Below are 11,323 nucleotides of genomic sequence, written 5' to 3' on the forward strand. Positions count from 1 at the left end.
CTTAATTTTACAAAAAGATAAACTTCCTTCAAAAACCAAAAGGCTTCTTCTCCTACCAAATTTTATAACAAGCCAAAGAATTATGCCACCTTATTGAATTGAAATATTAGCAACTGAACTGAATTTAAGTTGAAACTTCGTGGATCGACTGCGAAATGCGCCTTTCGGCTCCTCTATCTGGCTACAGTATGCTGTTGTCCACAGTGGCACTGGCGTTACCCATGGGGCTTCGTGTAAGGCGACTGCACGGACCGAGACTCGAACTCGGGACCTTTGCCTTTCCCGGGCAAGTGATCTGACCGAACACGCTGAACTACCATGCCGGCTTAATTTCATTTGCCTCCTGTGAGGATCTAACTCACGACCTGTGGTTTACCAGACCAACGCTCTGGCACTGAGCTAAGGAGGCACCTCCTAACCAACTGAGCTACCCAAGCACGACTCACGCCCCGTCCTTACAGGTTTAGTTCTGCCAGTACCGCGTCTCCTACCTTCCAAACTTTACAGAAGCTCTCCTGCGAACCTTGCAGAACTAGCACTCCTGAAAGAAAGGATATTGTTGAGACATGGCTTTGCCACAGCCTGGGGGATGTTTCCAGAATTTAAGTTCCTCTGTCGGGTTTTCTCTCGACGCTTTCCGGCGGATGCCGAGGAAGTAGAAGTTGTGATCATTTTATAAAACCAAAAGATTTTTAATGAAATGAAAGATATTAATTTGGTGTAAAAGTTAGAAGTGTTTTTGTTTTGCATGTTGGTATTCCGGTTGCTACGGTTTTATTTATCGATTGTTATTTTTTATTTGTAGTTCACTTTTGCTATCTGAGCTTACATATTATCATTTTGTCATTTGGAGATAGTGACTGGAGCTGTGGACGCGAGGAAATGGAGTACCAAGTGAAGAAATCGGAACATTTCAGATATATTCTTCTGTTTGAGGTCAATAGAGGGATGACAGCAGTGGATGCAGCCAGAATCATTTGCGCCGTGTGTGGAAACAGTGCCACTGGACAGAGAACGGCTCGGAAATGGTTTTCTAGTTTGAAGGAGGAACATTTTTACGTAAGTGATTTTTACATGTTCAAGAAGAACTTCTGAGCTTGATGATGATCATTTTAACCCATTAATCAACAATGATCCACATGAGTGCACTCGAGAACTAGTAAATGTGGTGAACTGTGATATTCGATCGTCGTGCGATATCTGCATGCAGTGGAAAAGGTTCAAAAATCGGGTGTATGGGTACCGCATGCTCTAAGCCAAAATCACAAAAATCAGCGAGTGGTCATACGTGCGTCGCTGCTTGTTCGTCCACAGTTGACTCGTGAACAACGCCGACCATTCCTGCCCTGCATCGTTGCTGGTGACGAGTAAAAATGGTTCAAATGGCTCTGAGCACTATGGGACTCAACTGCTGAGGTCATTAGTCCCCTAGAACTTAGAACTAGTTAAACCTAACTAACCTAAGGACATCACAAACATCCATGCCCGAGGCAGGATTCGAACCTGCGACCGTAGCGGTCTCGCGGTTCCAGGCTGCAGCGCCTTTAACCGCACGGCCACTTCGGCCGGCTGGTGACGAGTAGTAGTGGTTTATGCTAACATAAGCGAAAGAAAGGAATGGTTTAGCCCATAAAATGCAGTTACTCCCCGGACAAAGACCTACTCGCATACACAAATATAAAAAAGCGGCGGTCTTGGGTGCTACGTAGTGCTTCCTCAAGGTATAACTATTACTGCTGAAACTTCCTGGCAGATTAAAACTGTGTGCCCGACCGAGACTCGAACTCGGGACCTTTGCCTTTCGCGGACAAGTGCTCTACCATCTGAGCTACCGAAGCACGACTGACGGCTGCTACTCACAGCTTTACTTCTGCCAGTATCTCGTCTCCTACCTTCCAAACTTTACAGAAGCTCTCCTGTGAACCTTGCAGAACTAGCACTACTGAAAGAAAGGATATTGCTAGTTCTGCAAGGTTCGCAGGAGAGCTTCTGTAAAGTTTGGAAGGTAGGAGACGAGGTACTGGCAGAAGTAAAGCTGTGAGTAGCTGCCGTGAGTCGTGCTTCGATAGCTCAGATGGTAGAGCACTTGTCCGCGAAAGGCAAAGGTCCTGAGTTCGAGTCTCGGTCGGGCGCACAGTTTTAATTTGCCAGGAAATTTCATATCAGCGCACACTCCGCTGCAGAGTGAAAATCTCATTCTATTACTGCTGGCTTTCATTGCCAACAACTGAGACGTCTTGCAGACGCAGTCCAAGAGCAACGACCAGGAAGACCGTGTGGAGTGATGCTACGCCACGATGACGACTTCCAGCATTCTGCTGGACTGACGAAAACGCAGGATATGGCTTGGAAAGTCATTCCGCACCCACGTTATTCGCCTGATCTTGAGCCCTCAGATTTTTACCTTTCCCGCTCTCTATCGAACAGCCTTCAAAGAAATTCTTTTCCAGGTCAAATTCGCTCCGAACTTGAGTCGTCTAGTTATTCACCTCAAAACGAGTTATTTCTGGAATCACGGAATCGAAAAGTTACCCCAGCGTTGTTGTAAACAGTGAAGTATAATTTATTATTGATGAGTTAAGGCTACGTTATCTGTATTTGTTGTGTTTAGTAAAGTCATTGAAAAACTTTACGAACTTACGCACCAACCTAATACTTCAGTAAAATTTGAGACTGAATTGAGGAGCTTGGGATGCTTTGATATGCTGAAAACATTGTGACTTAGTTTCAGATAAGTCGTAAATTTAAATATAAATTTGTACCAGGAGAAATATAGGTACTGTAAAAAAGGATTTGATCCTTTGTAAGTTATTCAACCTAATGTTAATATTCTTCTGCTCTGCGATGATGAATTAGAAGACTGAAGTGTATTTTGCCAGCAAAAAGGGAATTCATTATATTCGAATTTTAAGTTGTTTGCCAACAGAGAGGAGTTACATTGCCAAAGAAAGAAATGCTGAATTGTGCATCTGTGTTGTTCTTGTATGTAGACAAATGTTTCCTCGTGGTCTTGGTGTGTTAAGATGCAAGAATTGCTATAAATGTATTGCTGCTAGTAAGTATCTATTTTATAGCAGTAATGACTTTCGTTTTATTGTTTCTTAACATTAATCTCGCTCTCTCATCTTAAAAGATTACCAAGTGGAAAAATGGGTAGTGTTGTTGTATAAACCGCCAAACCCGTTTGGGTGAAGTTTGTAAAACCACCATTGGGGCCATCTCACTGAGATAACTACGAATTGTAGTAATTGTTTGGAATCTGCTCTTAATTTAATTAAAAAGTTTGGCTGCCCAATGTGAAATGAATTATCGCAACTAAAAAGTTTCAAACAGTCACGGTCACGAAAATGCAAAACCAAGGCAGTTGTTCGGAAAGAAAAACATTTTTGACACGGTATTGTTAAACTCGTAGACCTTTCCTCAATTTAACTCGCCCAGTTCTTAGTAAGGTGAATTAAAGTGGCGACCAATCGCAGGACTAAGTTACTAGATCAATAATATGCTGTATACGTAATTTTATTTCAAAATATGTCTGTATATGTCATGACTGTTCCTTTTTCATGTAACCCAACGGGACATATACGTCAATATTGAAAGACCATAAAAATTAAAAAGGGAATGACGTTTACTGAAAATTAGCAACCAAGTAATGGAAAGGTCCAAAATCAGGAAATGCCATGAAACCTCGATAACTGATACATTTTTTTGAAAACCTCGTTGTTGATGGCTACGCTGTAAGGTAAGACAATACACTCTCATCTCGCTTAGTTTTGCTTTCAGTATTTGTTAAATTATCTATTTGAGGCTTTAAACGTTAAAAAATTTAGTCAGTATTAAAACTTGTAGTTACATAGTCTACTTTGTAAAATAAGGTCAAAAATTGGCGAATTTTAGTGGTTACGTGCGTGCAGCTTGCAGTAGTGGTTAGCATTTGCTTCACACTGAACTACTAAGTGCTTCACGGTACTGAGCTGCACGCAAATACTGTATATGAACTGTTAACAATTTAGCAGCATTACGATAAGTAATAGGCTTGTGAAACTGTATTGTACGGTAGTATAATGATAACCCTTCAGCAGTTTATAAAGATGACTTCTTCTCATACAGAAACCGTGCCTAATCATATACCAGAAGGTGAATTCACCACTGAGAATTTAAATACCATGATAGCTGCAACAAATGAAATTACGTCGCTGGCTACAGACGAGAATACTTCTGAACCTATTAGTGTAGCAACAGATCCTATTATGGAACTACTCCTCGAATTGAAAAATGAAATTACTGCTATGAATCTAATGCAAGCCAGTATGGCCGACGATTTTAGCATTATGAAGCAACAACAGAAGGTAAAAGTACAAACTGAGAAATTATGAACCGTGATTGCTAGTCTCGTGACTTAAGTAATGCGAACAATCTATAAATCGTAACTAGCGAGATGACTTAGAAACCACTATTGGAAGTATTCCTGAATCTGTAGAGAAACTGACTGAAAACATTAATACTTTGCAATTGGAACAAGAAATCTTGAAAAACTTTGAAATCCACCCTTCAGCAGGTAGTAACCCAAGTAGACTATCTATCCACTGATCATGAAAAGAGAATAGATGACTATTTCAAGTAAAAGGGCGATCAAACTAAGGAAGGACTAGGGAGCGAATTAAAGAAAGCAGTGCAGCAAACTATTTCGAACAGACCACTTCTGCACAGGCGGTTAAATGTGAAATGGGACTTATAAAAAAAGCTTTGACCCAAGATTTGCGAAAATATCCAGAATCCTCTTAATGACCAGGTAGGTAACACAGAAAAAGAATTAAACGCACTTAAGAGACAGTTTAGGAATGATACATCCCATGCAGTTCAGATAGATGTTTATCATAGTCTAGTAGCCAATGAAAACACTTACTTTAATGAAATGCACTGTAGTAACCTGTCGCCACAGAACTATACAACTAGGAGCATAGCTGCGGAGCCAACTGTTTCAGGTGTTCTACCAGACAAACACAATCAGTTTCAACTGTTCACTCTTATGACAAACTATCATAATAAAATGACGAAAACTATAATAACCGCTGCGGAGCAGGTCCTTTCTCGCAGCTGATGTAATGTTCTGCCGGCGCCCTGCGTCACGAGACCGGTACGCAAGCAATGACGCGTCGGCTACGCTACACTCGTCACTCTGAGCGTCGCCCGACATGTTTCAAAAAACAAGATTGATGGAAACCCAAAGGATTGGCGTCCTCCCGATTATGACACAATACAGTGAACATGACATATTACACACGCTATGAGACATTTAGCCCCCTAACGATGACTATTGCGTAGGAGCAATTTAATTCCAAAGCAGTTATTTCATAGCATATCCAACTACCAGTAGGATTACAGGACTATTTGCACCGAGACCTTAAGAAATACTTGTCTCAAGCACATGTAAGCCATTGAAAGGTGAAAAGCAAACGACAGGCACAGTAACTGCACTTTATGTGCTCAGTTAACCATCACTGAATACATTCAAACTACGACAGAACTCAGGTAAAATAAAAGAGAACCATTGATCTCTGAAAATGAATGACCTTGTATGTGTCTACTTAGGGACATGGCTGCCAAGGAGGGGAAGAAATCCAATGTGCCCTCCGTGAGCATACTGTGTGAAGTCATTCCAGACATGAAACGGGTCCTTTCGGGTGCCATAAAGAGAACAGGATGCACCCAAGTGCAAATAATGGTTCACGCCAGTACCAATGATGTGTGCCGGTTTGGATTGGAAGACATTGTCTCTGGTTTCGATCGGCTAATAGAAGTGGTAAAGGATACCAGTCTTGCTTGCGAGATGAAAGCAGAGCTCACCATTTGCAGCATAGTCGACAGGACCGTTTGCGGACGTCTGGTACAGAGCCGAATGGACGGTCGGAATAAGAGGCTCAGACGGTTCTGCGACCGTGTAGGCTGCAGATTCCTCGATTTGCGCCATGGGGTGGTTGGGTATCGGGTTCCGCTGAATAGGTCAGGAGTCCACTACACGAAGGAGGCGGCTACACGGGGCTGAGCCGTTTTCTTTAGGTTAGACTGTCTCGGGGAAACACAGAAAGGGCTTCAGTCTCATAGGGTGCAGCTAGAACACAGGATGAACGTAGATCCAGGAACCAACAGTATAACAGTTGTAAACTGTAGTAGCTGTGTTGGGAAAGTACCAGAGCTCCCTGCGCTAATAGAAAGCACTGATGCTCAAGTCGTTATAGGCACAGAAGATGGGTAAAGCCGGAGATAAGTTCAACCGAAATTTTTGCGAAGGACCTAACGGTGTTCAGAAAGGATAGTTTAAACACAGTTGGTGATGGCGTGCTTGTTGTTGTTAGAAGTAGTCTATCTTATAGCAAAATTGAAGTCGATAGTTCCTGCAAGTTAGTATGGATAGAGATCATTCTTGGCAACTGGAATAAAATAATAATTGGATCCTTTTACCGGCCTCTCAACTAAAATGATAAAATTGCTGAAAGGTTCAAAGGAAACTTGAGTTTAATTTCGAACGCGTACCTGACTCATATAATGGTACCTTGTGGTGACTTTAATTTACCCTCAATATGTTGGCTAAAACAGATGTTTAAATCCGGAGGTACACATAAAACATCATCCGAAATTGTACTAAACGCATTCTCTGAAAATTATTTCGAGCAGTTAGTTCATAACCCCCCGCGAATAGTAAACAGTTGTAAAAACACACTTGGCATCTTAAGGAACAAATACTGCTGAGCCAACAGCGAGCGTTAAAACGGATGCAGGGCTGTCGTAGCGAGATTAAATATTGTAACCTCCAGATCATCCAAAAATTAACGAAAAATGTACCTATTCGAAAAAGCAGATAAAAATTCACTTGGCGGTATAATGAGAGAAAATCTCCACTTCTTACAAATTGACAACGTAATTGTAGGCCAGATGTAGCTGGAATTTAAAGAAATAGTATTGACAGCAATTGAGAGATTTATAACCGATAAATTAACGGAAGACGGAGCTGATTCCCTTGGTATACAAAACTGGTCAGAAGACTGTTGCATAAACAACGAATAAGGCATGCCAAATTTAAACGAACGCTAAACCTTTAAGATCGGCGATCTGTTACAGAGACTCGAAATTTGTGCGGACTTCAGTGGGAGATACTTATAATAGTTTCCACGAAGTTTGTCTCGAAACTTGGCAGAAAATCTAGAGATTCTGGTCGTATGTAAAGTATGCTAGTGGCAAGAGAGCAGGAGGAACACGGTCTATCAGTTCTTCCACATTTGTCGGTGGAGTAGAACACACGAGCTCCATCAAGTGTTACCAGAGGAAGATGTCCAGGGGATTTGGGTCAGGTGTAAGCGGAGGCCATACAACACCCCGTCCGAGAAATTTCCCTGCAGATGTTATGTCTAAATAACATCGCACATTAATTCCAAAGTATAGAGGTGTACCATCATGTTGGAACCATAACCTCTGTCCAACATGAAGTGGAACATCTTCCAGTGCGCCATGCACATAGTTTGAGAGGAATGCTCAATACCCTCGTGCAGTCAACCAGTCAGGCAAGAACTAGGGGCCCAAACTCCTGTCTCCCAATATTCCGGCCCATACATTGATGCCAAGGCGAACCTGATGTCCACGGTCGCAGGTGTCAGACGGCTTAACGTCGCAGCAATGACGAGTATTGTGCTTATGGAAGACATCCTCATGCGTGAACGCTGCTTCATTCGATCGTGTTACAGTGTATAGGAAGTCGTTGTTGGCCTCTTGTTTTTGCTGGAACTTTCACAGAGTTGCATATGCAGAGCTTCCTCAGTAGCTAGAATATGGCGAGTCCGTGAACGATCTCTGTCACGCTATGGTGGAAGGAGAGAATTTGTGTCCCGAAGGCAAAGCACCAGAGGACGAAATACATATCTATCTGGATGACGTCGACCAGGACATCTAGCTGCGTATTTACGAGTTGCAACACCAGACTGGTTACCAGATGCAACAATGACCAGAAACATACCCACATGTTCATCGTTTGTGTATGGCACTGTTTTAGAATAATACAAGAAGAAACTGCGATACGTGTACGAACGTACGAGGGTTGCCCAGAAAGTAATGCATCACATTTTTTTCTTCAACAGTTTTTTATTGAACATCAAGAGAATTACACACACGAAGGAATGGTGTTCTATCTACACACCCTATTTTTCCACGTAATCTCCATCCCATTCTATGGCCTTTCTCCAGTGCGAAACAAGGGGGTGTATGCTCTGTCTGTTCCAATCCTTGTCCTGGTGGTGGAGCCATTGCTTCACTGTGTGAATCACCTCCTCATCGTCCTCAAAATGTCTTCCACGAATGGCATACTTTAATGGCCCAAACAACATTAGCTCGCTGTAACATGTCACGTGTGACAGCCGTGGAATGTCTGCCCGACCGCTGCAAATCGTGGAGCTCCGCCGAACCGCCTTTTGATGATCTCGCCCTCCGTACCCAGCGACTAAGTGTATTTCTGTCGACAGCAGGTGCTCCACAGACTTTGCACAAGCGTTTGTGAATATTACGAACAGTTTATTTCTCTGTAGTGAGAATTCAATGACGGCATGTTGCTTGAGACGTACATCACCTACAGACGCCATTTTGAAACTGTCCTGCAGCTACGCTAGCTGTCGGAAGTGACGGAAACTTGGCGCGCTCACTGAGGAGACTTAAAATAATATATACCTAACGTTTAGCATTCGTAGCCTTGTTTTCGGCTGAGAAAAAGAGTGCGGCGCAATACTTTCTGGAAAACCCTCGTACATGGATTGTGTCACCTGTGCGTTGGTCCGATAGCAACTAGGCCCCGTTTCGTGAACATAGCATGCAGTGTAAATACGTCATTAGTCGGAGCGGGCTGTTTCACGTTAACTCGCGTCACCTCTCTTACAGCTTCTGTTCTGCATGATTCATCCGATATGGCCAATTGTAAAATGTTCGTTTTCGAATTACACTGTTTCGCTAACGGTAGTGGACCTGATGTTTCCACATTTTCATCGATAACAATAATAATAGTAACGCATGGAGACACTAACTATGCAGCTTGCGCTTATCAGACTCAATGTTGAAAAACATAATTAGTGGTTACATGGTGACAATACATACAAACGGTAACCGAGTTTGGAAATTATTTGCACCCTGCTGGTGACGTAAGACTCAAACGAAACGTAATGAACCCGAACGTGGCAAGATTAATAGTTGGTACTAATGGATGGGACCGTTAGGTGAGGGTACTCAGAAAACAGGTTTGGGAACTAGCAGATGCAGTGGTACGAAATAATTCGCTTCCACGGCGTGCAAAAAGCTTCTTTAAAAGATGACCAATGAAAGCGATTGTACTTCCATTTCTGTGTTCGTAGTACGTAAGAGCAAATGTTTTGTAGAAGACCCCCAGTAACTGCTGTGTGACTATTAAGACGCCAGACACCGCACCACGCAGACTAGTCAGGAAATAAAAACAAATACTCCGTGACCCAGAATCGAACGCTCGACCTCCCGCATGCTAAGCCTAAGCGTTGTCCACTGCATCAACTACAGAGCAGAGCTGCGATGTACTAACAACGGTAGTTACCTTGAGTGTGATTAGAATGTCGCCAGGTTGCCAACCTTTGACGTCCATTTACTATCGGAAATATGCACAGGACGATGTTTTGTGAAAGGCATTTGCGTATTGTGAGTACGTGAAGGATCGCGCTACCAAGTCCGAGTGCGCGAAATTTTCTTTGCCCTTTTTATTGACATGGTACAACTACCGAAAAATTCTTATCAAAGGAATGTAATTACTTACATATTCAGAGTGAATGAATTACATGGTTCTCGTAAGTCAGATATCACGTGGAAGTGAAAAGGTTTTTCACGTTTTGTTAACAGTGCTTACATTCGATAGTCCTTGAAGTGTCACTAGTTCTGCTTTTACTGCTCGCCAGTGTTCTGTTCCTAACTTTCAAGAAAGCGGCTGTAAAAGAACGTGACTGCAATATGAGTGGGGGACCCAGTGCATACTACTGGAGCCCACTCTTTGTTCTACTGGTGCACAACGCTGCGATTGCCAGTAAAGTCAACTCCAATCTTATCGCTTCTACGAGGAAAAGATTAACACAATCTACCGATAAAATGAACCAATAAAATATTCCGAAGCGATGAAGTTCGGACGTTTTTAAGACTTACTTGTACGTGTTATACACCGGGCTGAGAGGAATATTACTACCTCCGTCCATAGCGCGAGCAACATGCTGTCTTGTGGGAACGAAAGGTATGTAAGCTGTTGTAACATGCGACTTATCAGCATGACCTTTGCTGTTTATGATCTCACCCATTTCCTCCAACTCCTCGACCTCACCCATTGCCTCCAACTCCTCAACTTTATCTCCTAAATCTCACTATCCACCCACCCACCCACCCACACACACACACACACACATACACACACATACACACACACACACACACACACACACACAAACACACACACACCCTACCACTCCCATCTCGCACTCACTGCGCACGTCGTAGAACAGTCGTCGGTATCTGAAACTCCTATGGTTTGTTCAGTTGCCGAAACTTGTTTATTACAGTGCTGGGTAAGGCGGCTCACGTTCTGCTTGCAGTACTAGCGTCGTTGTGTTTAGGTCAGAGGAAGAAACGGAAACAGTGGAACATAAATGGTGTTATTGCAATTGAACTTTGTTATACCCGTCTCGAATGAATTTACAGCGGAGCTACTATTAGATTAGAAACTGAACTTACAGCTGTAATTATTTATTTGTTGCTTACTTTGCCAGTTTCTATTCTGTTTCTTATTATTTTACCATCATTTGTCGTAGCAGGCTATATCTCTGCTGTTGCTAGGGGACATGGTGACGTTTCACATTGTGATGTTCTGTAGTAATCATTACAGACTTTTCTGATAAGTTGTACCGCTTATTTAAAATCACCCAACTTTACGACAGTATACTTTGGGTCTGTCGTTCGTAACCTCTTAATGGCGAATGGAACATAGGGAAAGTTATGGTATAGGGTTAACCTGTTTAAAAGAAACAAGGTAAATTGCTTCTTGTTTCAGTCAGGCGTATTTCGGAGTGATAAAATCGTTTTTTAGCGTAATTTTGACTGCTACGGGCAAGACAACATATAAACGTCTATCCGGATTGCATGGTTGAAACAACATAGAGTACTGTCTGCCTTTCCGGCACTGTTGTACGATTTGTGTGTTAATACTAATCTTTCGTACTTGACAAAATATGTGTTTTGCAATCTCTTATATGAAATAATTTTCCATAGTGTTTCTTTGCAGTCCTTA

General features: G+C 42.4%; 1 non-coding gene across 1 annotated transcript; it reads right to left on the reverse strand.

The window, feature by feature from the left end:
* Positions 1-337: 337 nt before the first annotated feature.
* Positions 338-409, reverse strand: Trnat-ggu. The gene has a single exon. It is a non-coding gene; the product is annotated as a tRNA-Thr (tRNA).
* Between the last annotated feature and the right edge of the window lie 10,914 nt (positions 410-11,323).

The sequence above is a fragment of the Schistocerca piceifrons genome, chromosome 7 (genome assembly GCF_021461385.2).
Source record: "Schistocerca piceifrons isolate TAMUIC-IGC-003096 chromosome 7, iqSchPice1.1, whole genome shotgun sequence".
NCBI classification, from domain to species: domain Eukaryota; kingdom Metazoa; phylum Arthropoda; class Insecta; order Orthoptera; family Acrididae; genus Schistocerca; species Schistocerca piceifrons.